At 58.0% G+C, this 14,281-nt stretch overlaps 1 long non-coding RNA gene across 1 annotated transcript; it reads left to right on the top strand.

The window, feature by feature from the left end:
• Positions 1–1,225: 1,225 nt before the first annotated feature.
• On the top strand, positions 1,226–5,884 carry LOC104828461. The gene is made up of 3 exons (XR_774018.1): positions 1,226–2,132; positions 2,638–3,130; positions 4,437–5,884. It is a non-coding gene; the product is annotated as an uncharacterized LOC104828461 (long non-coding RNA).
• Positions 5,885–14,281: the final 8,397 nt, after the last annotated feature.

The raw sequence follows: 14,281 nt of genomic DNA, 5'->3' as shown, positions 1-14,281 counted from the left end.
CGCCCCGCCCTGTAGGCCACGCCCCCTCGCGCCCCATCACCATAGCGACCCCGCCCCGCCCCTCGGAGGGAGGCGGGGCGCGCAGGCGTCGCGAGGGCCGCCGCTCTATGGTCGGCTAGAGCGGCCGCTGTCGCTATGGCAACGCGGCCTAGCCGGGAGGACCGCCCCGCGGCGTCGGGGACTGCCTTAACCCCCGGCCCGGCCGCCCCTCTCCCCCTCCCGGGCCCTTCTCCGGCCGGCCCCGCCGGGACGCTCCCCTCCCTCGGGCTGGAGCCCGGCCAAGTAGCGGCACCGCCGGCCCGGGCCCCTGCGGGGGGACGGCAGGGCCCTGCCGGGCGGGCGAGGCCCAGCAGGGTCTGTGCTGGGCGGGCGGGGCCGGCCTGCTGGCAGCCCCGCCAGCCTGCGGGAGGGGTGCTGAGGGCCCGGCCGGTACGGCACGGCACGGCACGGCAGCCTCGGGAGCGTTCGCAGGGTCCGGAGACCCCGCTGAGGGCAGAGAGAGGGGTGGGGGCGGCTTGAAGTAGCAGGGAGGGATGTGATGGCGGTTGGAGGAGGCAGGCGCAGGTCAAGTTGCTAGAAGTTAGAACCGGGAGCCTCCTCGCCCCTGGATGAAGCCTTGGAAGGAGCTGTTTCAAATCTGCCCATGTGTGTGGCCCAGTGGTTGTGCGGGAAGAGTCCCGGAGGACGTGTGCTGTCCTCCCTCCGCATTAGCACTGTTAATCACGTTATACAGGGCAGTTTCATGGGGCCCTTTGTAGGATCGCCATAGCCACAGCCTTGAGGAAGGTCAGGGGTGTCTCTCAAGAAAACGTAGTGCAAGCCTAGCAAAGCTCGTGGTTTTGGGGGATTAAGAGCTCATCTTCAAAAGCCAGAGCCCCAGAAGACAACATGGATGTGGCAGGCAGGCCAGGTGCCATCACAGGTGACACAGAAGGGCACAAGGGCCTTTTAGAAGCAGAACGGTTTCACCAGGAGTGGATGCAGGGCAGCAAGCTGACTCAGTGCGTACGTGACAGTTCCCCAGTGGGAGTTTGAAGCGCATCTTGGCAGCAACAGAAGCTCTCCCTAAACCCGCTTGGCTGTTAAAAGCATCGTATTTGCCATTTTATTGGTAATACTGAGTCAAAGCTGTGGTCGTAGAGTGCTTTAGCAGCATTTTAAAATCTGAGATGCCGAGACAGTGATCCCTTGTGTGACTCTGATGTGCTCCTGGAGTACGGGAGCATTTACTGTCACAGCTCATGCAGAGCTGTATGCACCAGCTGCTGGGTTATAGACTCGGGCTCACTGAGGATTTGGAAAACTGTTCTAGTTTTAAAAGAAAAATTCCTATGTTTCTATAAAAGGAAACAACACAAGGATGTCTGGAATCAAAGGAACCTTTGAAACAAAACTTCTGAGCGGGTGTTTATGTTTCGTAGCAGATTAAGTTATCAGCCACATGCAGAGTGTGGCGCAGGTGATAAATGGCTGTGGGAGAGCGCAGGCCGATGCTTCCTCTTGCCGGGCAGCAACTGGGGCAGAGTTTGTGGTGTTGACAAGCCCGCTTCTGCCACAGGAGAGGCGATAGGAAAGTGAGTACCAAGGAAATGGCTGAGGTGGCCAGATAAACACGGTAGTTAAGCGGAGCTGCTCAAGCCTGTGGAGGTTAGAGAGTCTGCTGTGGTGGGAGGGTCCCGCAGGTTTTATGCTGCTCTGTCCAGAAATGGGCTGCAGGGGGGTTGCATAGAGCAGCAAATTGTATTTTACAGCGCAGCTAATTAACTGTTCAGAGCCTCCGCACAAAAGTAGTGCGAGCAGACACATGATGGGGTAGTCTGTGTCTTCAGCATCTCCTGGATCAGCAGCGGGGCGGTCCTGAGTGTCTTGAGCCCCCCCGTCGTGCTCCTACGCTGTCCCTCAGGAGCTCGCCCTCACCTTCAGGGCATGGCGGGCGTAGGCATCCTCTCCAGAGGCTCACCTGCAGGAGCTTTTCCATGCTATGTTACAGTGTGTCCCAGCAGGGAAAGGAGGAGAGAATTCACTGTTGCACGTGCCAAGCTGTGTTATTTCTGTTCCTGAAGAGCACGGTGATGCCGTTATCACAACAGTGAGGGTGAACCAGGCGGACGTCTCTCATTCTGTTTTTTAAGGTGCCAATCTCAAAATCTTCATGTTCATAGGGGATGTGTGGTCTGGTGGTGGCAAGAATTGGAGAGATCCTCCCTGTGCTGGAGCCTGAGATAGACCTGGCCTTTGGGATAACCCAGTTCTCTGGAGGAGGCAGCAGCAGGTCTGCAGCCTCTGAAAGGCCATCCCTTTTAAAGGAGGAGGCTGGAGATACCTAAATGCTCTGCAAAAGCAGCTGCTCACAATATTGCCAGAGATCACATTGGTTGCATCTCTGGCTTTTGGCACGGTGAGACTTACTCACAGATACTTGCTTCTGCGTCGTTATTAGCCTGCAGTGAGGTTCTCGCCTCTGAACACATCGCTCTCGACCCTGAGTTTTGAAATGAGGTCCTGCTTGCTTCACCTGGTGGCCCCTCTTCCTGTGCTGGAGAGGCAGTGAACACGCAGGCGATCTTCCTCTGCCCTCTCCAGCCATGTGTGACTTAGCAGAGCTCCTTCACCTTCCTGACAACTTCTTCCCCGCAGCTGAAGCCTCCCAGCCTGCTGTTCCTCTCATGGAAACTCTTCCAGCCGATCCCTTTCGGGAGAAGGGGCCCAGGAGTGCTTGCTCTGTGGAAGAATTGGGTGAGCATGGAGTGAAACAGATGGTGCAGGGATGTTCTCTCTTGTTGTCCCTCTGCCTCAGGTGACTCCTGACATCTGTGTTGGTTTTTGACCTCCTCTCATTTTTTATGCCTTTGGCCTGTCTCATGGGCACATCCTGACTGCTGCTCACCCATTAAGATGAGGCAGGGAGCAGTTGTACATTTCCTCAGGGTTTTGCCAGCTGACTTAAGCGCGGCCATGCACAGGGGCTCTGACAAAGTGGTAAACCAAAGAAGAAATGTGCTGTGTGGCTTCCTGTGAAGGTGCATGCCACCCTATTCCCTTGTGGGAGAGCTCCCTGCAAAGAAAACACTTGTGGATATCTCTGGAGACTGGCTTCATGTCAGCCAGCTGCCCCTGTGGCCTCTCACCGGTGAGTCAGAGGCAGGTGCCATTGGCTGGTGACCGCTGGCTGGCAGCGTGCCTGCCTGTGCCCAGCAGTGGGCAGGTCCCATCTGAACGGCCACCTCCCAGAGCAGAGGGGTTTATCAGATGTGGCATTTCAAAATAAACCTCTGTGATACTTCTGTGGCCTTGAGCTGTTGTCCTGCATTCCTTTCACTATCGTGGTGAGGACTGCCATCGGAGCAGGCCGGAGGGGAAAAATGTGTTTTGAAGATTTTAGTTGCAAAAGGGCTGGGTTGTGGTGCACCTTGTGAAACGCAAACACAAGGATTGGACACGTCTGGAAAGTGTCAAACGTGTTTCCACAAGTCTGCTGTGTTTCTTGTGAGACCTTTTGCTGTTGTATTTCTTAGCGGAAGACCTGTTTCTTGTTTATGAGGAAAAAATTGTTTGCTGTCACCCCCCTCCAAAACTAAAGCAGCCTCCTGGAAACCTTGTACCCGCCAAGCAACAGAAATGGGGTTATTTGTCCTGTCTTACCAAACTTCACTTGTTCCTAAACCATCCCTTTAAACTGATCCTCTCTAGACCCAAGAGGCAGCACTTTGCTCGTGCTCGGCATGAAACCAGGTTGATTGTCCTTTGCCTTCATCACCTTGCCGTGTACATCAGGTGCTTTCAAAGCACGGAGGCGTGAAGCTGAGCTTTACTGTCTCCTTTAACGCCATCCTTTGGAGCCGATCCCTCTGCTCACGGTGCAGCGCAGTTGCCGCGGTTCTCAGCTCTCCCCCTTTGGAGGAGGGTTTGAGTTGCTCCAGCTGGTGCCTTCACACCAGATGCAGTTTTTTTCCGCCTGTTCCATAACTGCAGTCAAAAACCTTGTAATCAAAAGAATAACAAAATGCGCAATGGCCCTGTAAACTCCCTCATCTCTTCTGCCAGCTGTTTCTTTCTTTTAAGAGAAAATCTTCCATTACTCAGGCCTTTTATGACTTTATGCTTCTTTTTGGGGCCCGGGTTCAGTGTTTAACCAAAGGGATGTTTCCTTTTAAGGCATAGAGGGCTGCTTTGGGAAGGGCAGCTACTAAATCACCCGAGCTGAGCAGTGCCCTGGCTGCTGGAGAAAATGGGATAAGTGGTTTTAAAAGCCCAACCTTCCTCTTCCCGCAAGCGCAGCTTTCGCCCTTTGGCTGCCCCAGGCTGTGGCATGTCAGTTTGCATCCGCAGCTCCTCCATTTTACAGCACAGACCATTGTCCCTGCTGCAGGATCAGTTCCACTCAACACTTGAGTGCGGACACTGCTCAACCTGCCCCTTCTCTTTCTCTCCTTCAGGTGCAAAAAGGACCTGCAGAGCCTCCTGGTTGCATCTCGGTAGCTTCTGGAGAGAACCTGTGTGCTCCAGGCTGCCTCGGGCCCACCACTGTCCCTGTCTGCAGCTATTACGGATGACCACCTCGGTCCCATATGCTGGATTCATGCCGCAGCTCCTTCCCACTGACAGACCATCCTGCGGGCTGTACTGGCGAAACCTGGTGGTGCTGTCTCACTTCTGTCATTTGGCACTAATGGAGTCCTTCATGTCATCTGTGATGACCAGATTGTTTTATTGATTGAGTGTAGCTGGTTATCTCTGAGAGCAAAAGGATGCTCTGCGATTCCCAGGGGACACTGCCAGGCACCACTCTGGTCTGTCTTCAAGTTCAACTGAGCCTTCCCTTAGCTTTATCCATGCTGTTTTGGTAAAGTAGCGTTTGCAGCTGGAAAAACTCCATCAATAATTTCAGAGGGAAATTTCTTTGTATGCAAATGAGATGGAGATTGAACCTTCATAACCCTCTGGCTGCTGTGAGTTTATCTGTGTCACTGAGGGGTTTTTGTTGCTGTGCCTTCTGTGTCTTTTTAGGGTCTTCTCTGAGTGTGACTGAATAGTCAAGACCTACTTCTTTCCAGCTGTCCAAGCGTGGGGTTTTTTTCCTCCAGACTTTGCAGTCTCCTGAGCGAGCCTTTCTGCTTTTGCGCAGGCCCTTCTGTCTGACAAGGTGTCCTTGCAACATCAGCACTCGGCCAATGCATCACGATCTTGCCCGTGAGGCATCCTTTGCCAGCCTGGCAGAGGGTCCCAGCTCTGCCTCGCAGCGCACACCTACACCAAGCGGGCACTGCAGTGCAGCGGTGAGCCCGCATCGTCTCCAGCACACTCCAGAGCGGGAGGAGGTGGCGCATCCGTGCGAGCACGTGGGTCTCATGCTTTGTGGCATCCCTCCAACATGTGCCCTGTATTCCCTTATTGGTATTCATGTAATGAAATCTCATCTTCTGGGGAAAACTAATTACACAAAGGCTAATTGAGATCTCGCCAGTGTGGGAGGTAGGGAAGTGTGATCTTTGGCCAAAAATACCCAACAGTTTTGAAACAACTGAGCTATTTTTCATTCAATTGATCTATTTTTGTTGCCGATTGTGACACTGTCCTCCTCTTTTTCTTCTCTGGTACCCCACATGAAGCGGGCACAAGGCTCATATCCCTGTGAGAGATGTGATTTTCTCTGTCTTGAGAAGAGGGACTCGGTACCGCAGGCTTTGCCATCCTGTATGTCTTCCATACTGCTGTAGCCAGTCCCACGGAGCATTGTCCCCTGTCATGGTGATGGAGGTGCTGCCTCCCTGCTGTGTGCACTGTGGTGGGAGCACAGGGAGGAGGAGACCTTGTGAGGGCTCTAGTCCAGAGGAGGCCATGAAGATGATCAGAGGGCTGGAGCACCTCCCTGATGAGGACAGGCTGGGAGAGTTGAGGTTGTTCAGCCTGGAGAAGAGAAGGCTCTGGGGAGAACTTATAAGCCCCCTTGAAGTACTGGAAGGCCGCTATAAGGTTGGGAGGGAGTAGCTGGTATAGTGCTGTTTTGGGTTCAGTATGAGAAGAATGTTGATAACACTCTGATGTTTTCAGTTGTCGCTAAGTAGTGTTTATACTAAGTCAAGGATTTTTCAGCTTCTCATGGCCAGCCAGCAAGAAGGCTGGAGGGGCACAAGGAGTTGGGAGGGGACACAGCCAGGGCAGCTGACCCCAACTGGCCAAAGGGGTATTCCATACCATGTGATGTCATGCCCAGTATATAAACTGGGGGGAGCTGGGCTGTGAGGGGATCGCTGCACAGGGACTAACTGGGCATCAGTCGGCAAGTGGTGAGCAATTGTGCATCACTTGTCCAATTCTTTTATTGTTTTTATTGTCATTCTAGTGTTGTTATTATTATCATTATTATTTCCTTCCTTTCCGTTCTGTTAAACGGTTCTTATCTCAACCCATGAGTTTTACTTTTTTTCCCCGATTCTCTCCCCATCCCACTGGGTGGGGGGGAAGTGAGTGAGTGGCTGTGTGGTGCTTAGTTGCTCGCTGGGGTTAAACCACAACACGGTTTTAAACTGAAGGAGGGTAGATCTAGATCTGATGTTAGAAAGAAGTTCTTCACTGTGAGGGTGGTGAGGCACTGGAACAGGTTGCCCAGAGAAGCTGTGGATGCCCCATCCCTGGCAGTGTTCAAGGCCAGGTTGGATGGGGCTTTGACCAACCCGGTCTAGTGGAAGGTGTCCCTGCCCATGGCAGGGGTGTTGGAACTAGATGATCCTTAAGGTGGCTTCCAACCCAAACCATTCCAGGATTCTATGATTAACCCTGGCAATGCCAAAATAATACAAATGGGGCGCAGTTTGTCATGAAAAATTTTGGGCTGATCGTGAAGACTATCGTTTGGGGTTTTTTTCCCCCCCAGATCAGGAGACTCTTATACTGGGAAGTCCTAGTGGATACTGTTCCTGGGATGAGGTTGTGTTCTACTGAGAAACAGTGTTGGTGCTTCCAGCATCCCTGGCCACCAGCTGCCTTGGTAACTGGGTTTTCTTAGGGAAAGCTGGAAGCTGGCTGCAGGAAGGCCTCCCCCACGTCCAGCTGGCCCTGGGGGCAGCTCCCCTCCCTGTCTGGGTCTGGTGACAGAGGGCTGTGCGGTGTCCCCGGTAAACAGGAGGGGTGATGCTGGGGAAAGCCAACGATGGAACTGGGGAAGTGTGTAACTGACTGCGATGGAACTGGGGAACTGCGTAACCGACTGCAACGTCACTCTCCATCTTTGATCCCCTTTGGGCTTATTTGACCGATCTGGTTAGCTTTTGTGTAACGGCGGTTGCTTTGCACTGCAGCTGCTGTAGGAACGGAGGTGCATGCCTCTGCTTGTTGCAGCTGCCTGGGGGAGATGTGGGATCCGCGAGAGCCCTGAGGATGAGAACTGACGTGCAGACACAAGGGTCGCGCGCTAGAGAGGGTCTGTGCATCGTCTGCTGTCTCAGGGTAAACATGAGCATCTCCTTTACGAGGCAGGCCTCTGCTGCTGTCGCCCTGGTCTGTCCTGTGATGGAGGCGAGCCTACCTCGGCGTCTGACAGAGCAGAGCAGCTCTGGCTCCTCCCTGAGCTCGGCAGCTTTACCTGCTCCGTCCCACTGACCTTCCGGAGACAGATTTCTCCTTCCAGCTGGCACCACTGCAGGCATCACCCTGGTGATGGTCTGATTTTTTCAGCTTACTAGAAAATTGGAGAAAATGTCCTTTCCAGACCTCAACCCCATCACCTGGAAGAGCCTGCGGGTCCTTCTGGGTGACAACTGCTCTGCAAAATGGCTGTCTAGAGGCCGCTCACTCCACGCGTACCAGGTTATGACTTTGGGCAAGCCATGTCCAGCCTCTCCTCTTCCTTCAATACTTTGTTCACAGTGAAGTAATTGCTGTAATTTTTAGCATTAAGAAAGTGTAGGCCCAGAAATCTGTGTCTTTAAGGGTATTAAGAGGATGATGGACACTTCAGTGTCTTAAATTCCCTTGACCCTTCCAGCTCTGGGCTCATTCCAGAAATATAATTGGGAAAATGTCTCCCAGCCTCATGAATTCATTCTGAACGGCAAAGAAAGAAGAAAGTGCGTTTTGGACTTTTCATGATTTTTTGAATCATAAAGCACAAATGAGCGTTCGTGTCCGGGTGAGCCCCCCCTTCACGGTCCCGTGCTCCCCAGCCCCTCTGCGTGTGACCGGCTCTTGGCCTGGTTACCGGTGGCCGAACCACGTGTACACCCGGCACGTTGCGGTATGGCGGCACAACTAGGGCATCCCAAAAAAGCCACCTGGGGCCGCAGCGTGTGTCACGTTCGGAGGTGGCACAGAAACCAGCGAGAGGGGAAGCGTCTGTGTAATAACCGCCATAAATCCCCAGCGGCCCCCCCGAGCACTGGCCTGGAAACTCTCCTGCCGCGCCGCTGCGGTGCTGAGCACCGGCTTCTCCTGATCCGACTGCCCCAGTTCCTCCTGAAACGTTCTCGCCCTGCCTAACAGCTCTGGATCAGGGGGTCACGGGCAGATGGGGAGGCATGAGGCTGCCTGCAAAACCGAGGGGGGTTTGCTCCTTCTCGATGAGATCATATGAGTGTGAATGTTTGCAGTATGTCTCTTTATGCTTGATGAAATGCTTCTGGCTACTGGGTCTTAAATTCCTCGTACCCTGAGCGTGCTGAAGCAGCCTGACCTGTGTACTAGAAACTGAGAAAAATAAAAATCCTCAATTCATGCCTTTGGGATGCCCACGTGGAGAAGCATGGAGGTCAGCATGGGTGGTGCAGGTCACGGTGGGAGGAAGAGGGTTTCCAGGCTGTAGCACATCTGTCAGCCCTTGGGAAGCTCCCGTTCCCCCGGGAGCGGAGCACGGGGGGGCTGGTGTGAAGTAGGGCAGCATATGGACCACGGCCCCCCTGGGGAGGGGAGGAGGGGAGCTGGAGCGGTTCGGTACGTGGCAGTGGAGCGGCGGGCGTGCTGCCATCCCATGTGAGCACGGCTGTTATAACTAGTGCCCCACCGACTGATGATTGACGGGGGCTCTGGACCCCCACAGGGCCACACGCTGTGCGTGGCTACAGGATGATGGCGGGGGTACCTCCGGTTGTCACAGGGCATCTTCTCCAGGTGTCTCTGGAAGGGGCTGCCTGTCTCCCGGGTCTCTCTAAGCACCCATCTGTGGGGGAGGAGGTTTCAGGGGGGACACTGGGGGTCAGTGCCTGGTGGGGTCCCCGCTCCAGATGGTGCTGCCCACCGAGTACCCTCCCCTGGCTGCCTGTGCCTGGTGGGACTGCCACGCTCTGCAGGGCTGTCTCCCAGGGGGTCCCTTCATCCAGCGCTGGCTTGCTTTTGTGGTGGGCTTGGTCCTCTGGCGTCGGCAGATGCTCCTCTGCTCCAGCGGCACAGGATGGGGGCTTGTCTGCGGTGGGCCTGGACCAAGGGCCCCCCCACCTGTCTGTCTGTCCATGCCCCGGTCAGCATGTCCAGCCCTGCCACCCTGCTCTGCCAACGTGGGAGTCCAGGGGGTCCTGGGCACCATGGGCTGGGGGCTGTGCCCAGACCCCCTCCGATGTGGACATGCCCAGGAGCCCGCAGCAGAGGCAGCCAGTGCCAAGCATTGGCAGCGCCTGGCACCGGGCATCACAGGACAGGGCTCTGCAGCAGCACGGGCACGGTGCCCGTGGGGAGGAGCATGCCGAAGCACATCCCTTGCAGGGCTGCCGACCCCCCCTAGACCCCATGGGACTCGCCAAGGCAGGAGGAGCTGGGTGAGAGGGGCCCTGGCCACCCTGGGAGCTGGTGGGTGGATGGACCCGGCAGGGGCCGGCATGGAGGATCCCTGTGCTGCTGCGGAGGCAGCAGGGAGGGAGCTGCAAGGGATCAGCCCTGGGCGAGGGTCCTCATCTCTCCCAGGGTCTGGGAGGGGGTCTGCAGCCACCACGATGGGAGGACGGTGCTCTGGGCACAGGCAGCATCAGCTCTCTCGGCGTTGCCTCCTCGGGCTGCAGTTGCTCCAGCTCTGGTGGGTCCCAGGTTTTGCAGCCCAGGCGCAGTCAGAGCGAGGGGCTGGTGCTGGGGGAGATGCTGAGCCTCCCGCCATCGGGGGGTGACCCCAGCCTTGCCCAGGAGCCGGCTCTGTGGCCAGGCAGGCGCTGCCGTGGCCAGTGCCCAGCCGGCACCGACCCCTCGGCTCCAGACGGGGTGCAGTGTGGGTCGACGGTGTGGAGGTGTGCACCACAGGCACGGGCACGGACACGACCATCATCAACATCAGCGTTGGCCAGCAGTCCTCGCTGTCCTACCTGGTCACTGCCACGAGGTCCTGGTCGCGGCTGCAGCATGGACCGGGCCATGCTGGGGGTGGCTGTGGGGCTGGTCTGTATGGACTGGGCCATGCGGGGCTTTTGTCCCCAGGCTGGCTTTGTCCCCAGGCTGGCTTTCCTCACACAGTTTGTCACCTCCAGAGACTTCTGTGTCCTGAGCGCGAAGCACAGCTGTAGCTGCTGGGTGGATGCGAGTGGCACGGGGGGCTTTCCTGGGGGACTGGTGACTCGGTGACCCACAACGTACAGCGCAGAGCCCGGGGCAAATCCCTTCTTCTGAGGGTAAAGGAGGAGAGGGGTCTGCGGTTCGCCCCGCGTGGGGCTGGGGGCCGCAGTGGTCTGGAGGGAAGTCTGGGAAGGGAGCCTGCCTTGCGCGGTGTCCCCTCACCACGTCCCGTGGGTCCTGCTGGCCCTGCTCCTCAACCTGGCCAGCACAGTCGCAGTGGCAGTGGCCGTGGTGGTGGCCGTGCCCCACGTCCTACGGGGGGATTCCAGCACTGGGGGGTGCAGTGCCACCCCCAGCCCAGCTGCCCCCACCGAGCAGCGGCTGTGCCGGGAGGAGATGCAAGCGCTGGAGGTGAGCAGGGTGGCTGGGGTGCAAGGGGGAGTTTCTTCCCCAGGTGGGAAGCTGGGGAAGGGCCTTGCTGGGAAGAAAATACTGGGAAAACCAGGGAGGATGGTAGCAGCTCTGCGCCCCTCAGCTCCCGAAGTGCTCCAGGGGCAGGACTGCCAACCTGCCTCTCCCGCAGCCACGTTCCCAGCCTGCTGCTGGCACAGGGACGGCCGGGCTTCGCCTCCCCAGGGATGGGGCTGTGCCAGCCACGCCGCCACGCTCCCACGCCCGGCGTGAGCCCTCCTCGCCCTGCGCTCCTCCTCACCTGCTCCTTTGTTTTGTATTTTAATGCCAGACCTGCAGACGTGGCTCTTGACCTTCCCCCAGGACCGGAGCCAGCACCGCTCTAATCAAAGCTCGCCGTTTCTGCCCCAGTGCGTGCCTGTGCTCCCTGGCACAGTATGGCACAGCACAGTGTGGTACCGCAAGGCACGGCACGGCACGGCACAGCACGGCTGCTTCACTGGCCACCCACAGCTGCTGGGTGGGTGCGCAGGGGTGGGGATTTCTCACGCGTAACGACAGCAGCAGAGGTTTGGCATCTTGCAGGGGTGTTTCAGCTGTCTGCGAAATCTCCAATCTCTTTTGCAGAAAAAAGAAAGGAAAAAGCCTTTTCTGTGTTTTCAGCGTTTCTGGCAGTGTCACAGCTCCTGCACGCGCAGCCCCATCTCTCCCCATGCGTGCCCTGCGCCCACAGCAACCCCCCGCCACCGCGGGCAGGGGAGGGCAGAGGGATAGTGGGATGGGGGGGCCACATCCTTCCTCCCACCCTGAGAAGGTGGCCTGGACTGCCGGGAGTATCAGCAAGAGGTCTGTGCTGGCCCCCGTAGCCTCACATGGGATGGGGGAGAGAAAGGGATGCGGGATGCACCGGGGCGGTGGTTCCCAGCCCGGAACGTGTCCCTGTGCCCTGTGCCAGCAGGTCTGCGGGTCGCAGTGCGGAGAGCAGCTCTTGGCTCCCTGTGCCAGGAAAATCCTTCACTCGGCACCTCCCGCGCTGCGCCAAGGGGAGGTGATCTCCTCGGCACCGGGGGTGTTCACGGCTTCCCCATCTGCTGGGCTCCTCTCTGGCTTCTCTCCACCCTGGGGATTTTGCAGCGGTCCTGGTGCCCGGAGGAGTGCTGCCTGCTCCCTGCCAGTGTGCCTGCAGTTTGGCAGCACCCAGCCCTGCCAGGCTCTGCCCGCCAGGCCCTGGGCACCAGGATCCTCCACATCCATCTGCAGTTCTCTGGGAAAAACCCCCTTCATCCCAGGCTGCCAGCGCAGGTCTCGCAGCTACGAGCTCTGCAGCAGGCCTGGCCCCCCTGCAGCCGGGAGATGCCCGTGGCTCTGGGCGAAGGAGGGGCAGGTTTGTGATGGGGGGCAGAGGCTGACCCCGGCCGGTTGTCCCTCCTGGGGACCAGGGCCGGCTGCCCGGCATGCTCCCGGGACACCAGTGCCAGCCCTGAGGCTGGCACAGGGAAGGGCTCCTGCCGTCCCCATGCCACAGGCGACCTGGCAGGTTCAATTATATTTTTCCACCAACCTTAAATTTATGATTTCAGGGATTAGTTTAATTTAGCGCCTGGAACATCGGGATGGAGGATCGTGCAGGGTGAGTAATTGCGAGGACAGTGCATCTGCTAGCAGCACAGTTTTAGGCTCTGTTTCATTAGTGGGCCCTGCATGTCGTTATCTCAGCTGCATGCCAGGCACCTGACGGGAGGGACCACAGCCCGCTCCATCCTGGTCAAACCTGCCACGCTGAAACCCAGGGGTTTGCAGGGTTTCTCAGCAGTTTTCCTCCCAGAGCTATTTATATTTGTCCATGTTTCCACCTGCAAGACCTCTGGGAAGCTCCTGGGGCAAGAGAGAAGCCTTTGCGTTTGTCCTGCCTGTGCCAGTTACTGCTGTGGTTTGCCCTTGTCGGCTGGCTGGAGCCCAGTGAGTGCTGGGGGAAAGCCGGGCCGGCTCCTGCCCCTCCTGCGGGGTGGCCGGAGACTCCCCAGGCTCTGCCATGTGTCCCTGCAGCCGGTGGGTCTGTCACCCTGCGGGACGCATGGCGGAGGCGCGGGCCCCCCCCTCCCCGCACTGTGGGTGCCTGCCCGCAGTACCTGCCTCCCCCTGGGGCTCCCACCTCCCGAGCCCCTTTGCTCCTTTCTCCCACCCGCTCCTGCTCTGCAGAGGCAAAATTCTGTGTAAAAGCCTCTCAAGACACAAGTTTCTCACAAATTCTGCCTCTGGAGCCCTGTGCCTCGCTCTCGGCTGCCCAGGGTGTTTGCACGTTTCTGCTCCCCACTCCTTTGTGCAAGTATTGCAGGTTTTTTGCCTTCTGCACAGCTCTCCTTGCTTCCCCAGGGCTGCTGGGCTCATTAATTTCCCTCTCATTAGGGCTCTGAGTACCTCCCAGTCAACATTTTTAGACGTTTGACCTATATGCAGATGATTTATTTTCCTGTGTGATGCCAGCCCGAACGGCAGCATCCCTCCTCGGGGAGGCGTGCAGCTCCCGGGACTGTTCCCTTGGCTGCAGGGAAACGCACGTACGTCCCTTTCTGCCCTGCCACGCCCCAGCTCTGCACCCCGGTCCCAGGCTGCTGTAGGTCCTGGGGCTGCCCAAGCCCGGTCCCCCAGGAGGGGACAGGGAACACAGGGCACCAGGAGCCTGCCTGACGTCTCTGCCTGAGCCGAGGTGCTGGGGTGCTGTGGGTGCTGTTCTCCCCTCGCTGCCTGCTTCTGCCCATTGCAGAGCTGCTGGTAAAAATGGGAAGGGAAGCGGCAAACAGCTCTGAGGGGCGCAGGGGGAATGCGTATGGCCCTTCCTGGGTGTCTGTCCGGGTAAACCTGCCCCGTGCCCTGGGGGGGGCTGTAGGGGATGGTTCTCTGCTGAGCCCACCTGGAGCTCTGGCACAGTCCCACCTGGGCCTTGGTCCCTCTCCTGGGTCTCGGCTCACCCTCGAGGCACAGTCCCCGGGAGCGGGGTACAGTGCTGCCAACCCAAGGCTCACCCCATCCCAGCCGGGCTGGGACTGTCCTCGGGCTCAGGGGCAGCGTGGCCCTGCCTGGGGGTTGCCCCTCTGCAAGGGGTGAGTGGTAAGGGGGACAGTCACCACAGAGGGCTCTCGTGCCAGGGCAGGAGGGGTCTATGGGACCCCTGGGGGGGGTCAGGGCTTTGGGGTATCGGGACTGTGCTGTGCGTGGCACCGCTGGGCACCAGAGCTGGCCGGGACTGGTGGAGGAGTGGGACCCCTGATCGGCAGGAGGTCCCCCCCTCCTTGTGGGATGAACACGGCTGCCAGGGCTGGGGCTGCTGGGGAGGATGAGGGCAGCAGGCTGGGGCTGAGCCAGGATGGGGCCCCGGGGTGCCCCTTTCCCAGCACCCACCGGGATT

Source organism: Haliaeetus leucocephalus, unplaced genomic scaffold (assembly GCF_000737465.1).
Source record: "Haliaeetus leucocephalus isolate CR32 unplaced genomic scaffold, Haliaeetus_leucocephalus-4.0 Scaffold0, whole genome shotgun sequence".
Lineage (NCBI taxonomy): Eukaryota > Metazoa > Chordata > Aves > Accipitriformes > Accipitridae > Haliaeetus > Haliaeetus leucocephalus.
This window is presented reverse-complemented; position numbering and strand designations above follow the sequence as displayed.